The 4,373-nt window shown below is 47.9% G+C and overlaps 1 pseudogene; it reads right to left on the bottom strand.

Moving 5' to 3' along the window:
* Window positions 1–2,040: 2,040 nt before the first annotated feature.
* On the bottom strand, window positions 2,041–4,012 carry LOC100601140 (annotated as a pseudogene).
* Between the last annotated feature and the right edge of the window lie 361 nt (window positions 4,013–4,373).

The following is a 4,373-nucleotide window of genomic DNA, read 5'->3' on the forward strand; positions in this document are numbered from 1 at the left end:
CTTTCTTTTTTTTTTTTTTGAGATGGAGTGTCACTCTGTTGCCCAGGCTGGAGTGCAGTGGTGCTATCTCGGCTCACTGCAGCCCCTGCCTCCCAGGTTCAAGTGATTCTCCTGCCTCAGCCTCCCAAGTAGCTGGGATTATAGGTGCCCACTACTATGCCTGGCTATTTTATTTATTTATTTTTTTTTATCTTTAGTAGAGATTGGGTTTCATCATGTTGGGCAGGCTGGTCTCAAACTCCTGACCTCAGGTGATCTGCCCCCGTTGACCTCCCAAAGTGCTAAGATTATAGGCGTGAGCCACTGCGCCTGGCCTGATCTCCCACTTTTCAGAAACCAGAAGGCTTGGCAACCTCATGTTAGCTGAACTGTCTTTTCCTTCAGGCTGGAGGAAGGGCAATCCTGCACCCATCAGTGCAGGAAATATCGGCAAGCACTGTAGGCTGCTGTGGTCTGAGACAATAGCAACACTGGTGGAAATCACAAGTCCTACATCCCTGTCCTGTAAGACTTCTATTATCTGGAGCGCAGTGGTGCGATCTCAACTCATTGCAACCTCTGCCTCCCAGGTTCAAGCGATTCTTGTGCCTCAGCCTCCTGTGTAACTGGGATTACTGATGTGCACCACCATGCCTGGCTAATTTTTGTAGTAGAGATGGGGTTTTACCATGTTGGCCAGGCTGGTCTTGAACTCCTGGCCTCAAGTGATCTGCCTGCCTTGGCCTCCCAAGGTGCTGGGGTTACAGGTGTGAGCCACTGGGCCCAGCCAGACTTCTACTATCTTTATCCTTTTCCTGCTTCTACAGCAACAGACTTGAGGTAAACAACCCAGAAAGTCAACAAGAATAAAAAAAAACTAATTATTTTTGCTGACAATGACCTCAGCTGTTGGTGATACACAGATTTCTAGGTCCTGTCACTTGCTCAAAGCCACAGTCACAGGAAGATTTGTAAATGCACTTTTATAAGGGGCACATTCCAAGTAGCTTGCTGCAGTCTCCGCCATATCCAGTATTTCTGGACCAATTATAGTTCACACCTGACTCCCATTGTCTTCTGAGTGACATCAGCCTATGGAATGTTTGATATCAGGGCATGTCTCCTTATAGAATCTTGTGAAAAACTTCTCAACAGTCCTGGGCATCGTATGACGTCCTCTAGGAACAATGGAACAAATTTGTCCTAGTCCCCGAAGCACAGGTGCTTGTCGTAATAGCTAGCTTTTCCTCAGAATAACCTCTAGTCTCGCAGAAAGTATAGGCATCCAGGCCACAAATTAGGATAACCAACACCTTGCATTGTTTCCTAGGAGATCTTAGGTAGCAAAACAAATATGACCAAAACCAGAATGAGAATTACTCTGTCATTTTACTTTTTCTGTAGAGGCCCACAAAAGCTGTCCACTCCTTCATATAGAGTTCAAGTCTGTTTGCCACCCACCCCACATAGTAAACAAAACCCCAAGATTACAGGTAGATTCAAATATAAGCCCTTTAGAGGTGGTGCCTGCCTGTAGTCCCAGCTACTCAGGAGGCTGACGCATGAGAATTGTTTGAACCTGGGAGGTGGAGGGTGCAGTGAGCTGAAATCTCACCACTGCACTCCAGCCTGGGCGACAGAGGGAGACCCTGTCTAAAAAAAAGTATATATATATATGGCCTTTATTAGTGCACAGACTGGAACAAGGTGAGGCAGCCAGTTGCCAGGTGGTGACTTGGAGGCTGGAAGAATGACCAAGAGTCGTGTGAGACCAAGAATTTCCACGAAGGGAAGCCTTCTTCCAGCAGAACCCAGGCTGGGACCTCCTGACCAAAATTGGGTCAGATGTATGCTGTGATCAGTCAGAAAAGAGAATGAATTTCCCCTAAAGGCTCAGACTGCTCAAGATTTCCTCCAAAGAAGAAGAGAACACACAGATGTCTGCCTTGCCTCAGAATATCAAGGTGACCAATGCCTACTGTGCAAGGTGGTAGAGGGGAGACACTTTCTACCAGAGAAACTTGGAAGCATAAGGTTCAACTCCAGGCAGGTGGCTCCCTCCTAAAGGCTCTCCACTGCCACAATACTACAGAGACAGCACATTCTCTCTAGGTCTAAGGTTCTTCTGAAGTGTGGACTTTCAGGAGCTAAATGATGATAGATCTTGAAGGTAAACACTCTTCCACATTTGCTGCATTCATGAGGCCTCCACGTGTTATGACATTTTTGGTGATGAATGAGGCTGGAGCACTGGCTAAAGGAATTCCCACATTGGTTGCACTCATAAGGCCTTTCTCCAGTGTGAACCACCTGGTGTTGAATAAGGCCAGACTTTTGACTAAAGGACTTTCCATGCCGGTCACACTCATAAGGCCTTGCTCCAATATGAATTCTCCCGTGTTGAATAAGGATGGAGGCCTTTCTCCAGTGTGAACTCTCTGCTGACTAAAGGATTTCCCACACTGGCCACATTCTTAAGGCTTGTTCTGGTGTGAATTCTTTGGTGTTGATTAAGAATGGCACTTTGACTACAGGAATTCCCACATTCACCACACTTATAAGGTCTTTCTCCAGTGTGAACTCCTCAGGGTTTAACAAAAGTGGCTTTTTTTGCTAAAAGATTTCCCACATTGGCTACCCTCATAAGGCCTTGCTCCAGTGTGTATTTTCTGGTGGTCAACAAGGCGGGAGTTTTGTCTAAGTAATTTTCCACATTTGCTGCACTCATAAGGCCTTTTTTTAGTGTGGATTCTCTGATGGTCATTCAGGTGGGAGGTTTGGCTAAAGAATTTTCCACATTCATTGCATTCCAAGGGCCTTTCCCCAGTATGCACTCTCTGGTGCTAAACAAGTGAGTACTTGCCACAGAAGGCTTCCCCGCATTTGCCATTTTTTGTTTTGTTTTGTTTTTTGTTTTTGAGACAGACTTTCACTCTGTTGTCCAGGCTAGAGTGCAGTGGTGTGATCTCAGCTCACTGCAACCTTTGCCTCCTGGGTTCAAGCAATTCTGCTACCTCAGCCTCCCAAGTAGCTGGGACTACAGGTGCACGGCATGACACCAGGCTAATTTTTTTTTTTTTTTTTTTGTATTTTTAGTAGAGACAGCGTTTCACCATGTTGGCCAGGCTGGTCTCGAACTCCTGACCTCAGGTGATCCGCCCACCTCGGCCTCGAAAAGTGTTGGGATTACAGGTGTAAGCCACTGCGCCCGGCCAGCTTTCCCACATTTGATACACTCATAAAGGCTTTTTCCAGTGTAGACTCTTAGATAGTGAACAGGAGTGTTTGTGCCTGGAAGCCTTCCCACACTGACCTGACTTGTAATGACTTTTTTGACTGTGAGTGTCCTCTCCACATTTGGTGATCGTGTTGGGCTTCTTAGTTTTAGGAAAGATCAGGGACCTAGAAGCCCCAAGATGGCTGGGAGGTCCTTCCCAACCTCGCATTTGCAGAGGGCTTCCCTGACACATGGAAAAGGCAGTGCTTCACATACGAGGCTCTGTCCATGTCCCTCTTCAAGGATTTCTTTGCACTGTGATGCTTCTGGTGCTGGTACTGGTTTGCACGTGCTCCAACCAAGTATGTTTCCTGCCCAGGGAGATTAGGCAGAGGCAAGATATCTTTCAGGAATGGAACATATATCTCCCAGGGTTGGGTCTTCAGTGTGGATGAACCTGCCTTAAACTGTGACACTCCCACAGAAACATTCTGCTCAGAAGGTGTCTCTTCATCCTCTTTACCATGCCCACAACCCGGTGAGGCTCCTTTTACAAGAGGCACATTGCAACTAGTTTGCTGCAGGCTCCACCACACCCGGTATTTCTGTACAAAATCCTGGGTAAAATACAAGTGCAAAGTTCTCCAGCATCACTTCAAGGTATAGGAGCCTCCGAGCCTCATCAGGAAGTCCCCACTCTTCCTGTGAGAAGTAAATGGCGATGTCCTCAAAGGTCATACAGCCCTTTGTGAGATTTATATGTTCTTCTGTAGTCATGGTAACCTGAGCCAGGGCCCTCAGCTCTGCCGCTGCCATTGGAGCCTGTGGACGATGCGAGACGGGGACCGGGACCAGGACCAAGACCAGCGCGGGGACCCGAGCAAAGCTGTCACCCCTGCCGCCGCCGACCCCCATACCCGCCACTGTTCAGCAGGAGGGCCCCTCCCCTCGCCCCTTCCTGCCCTCTCGCCAAACGACACGCTCCCAAAGCTCTGACGGCCTGGATGGACTCAAGAATTGCTAAAATGACTGCCACTGGAGCAATACCCTGTCTTTTTTTTCTTTTTTCATTTTGTTTTTTTTTTTTGAGACAGAGTCTCGCTCTGTCGCCCAGGCTGGAGTGCAATGGCGCGATCTCCCCTCACTGCAACCTCCGCCTCCTGGGTTCAAGCGATTC

The sequence above is a fragment of the Nomascus leucogenys genome, chromosome X, assembly GCF_006542625.1.
Source record: "Nomascus leucogenys isolate Asia chromosome X, Asia_NLE_v1, whole genome shotgun sequence".
Taxonomy (NCBI): Eukaryota; Metazoa; Chordata; class Mammalia; order Primates; family Hylobatidae; genus Nomascus; species Nomascus leucogenys.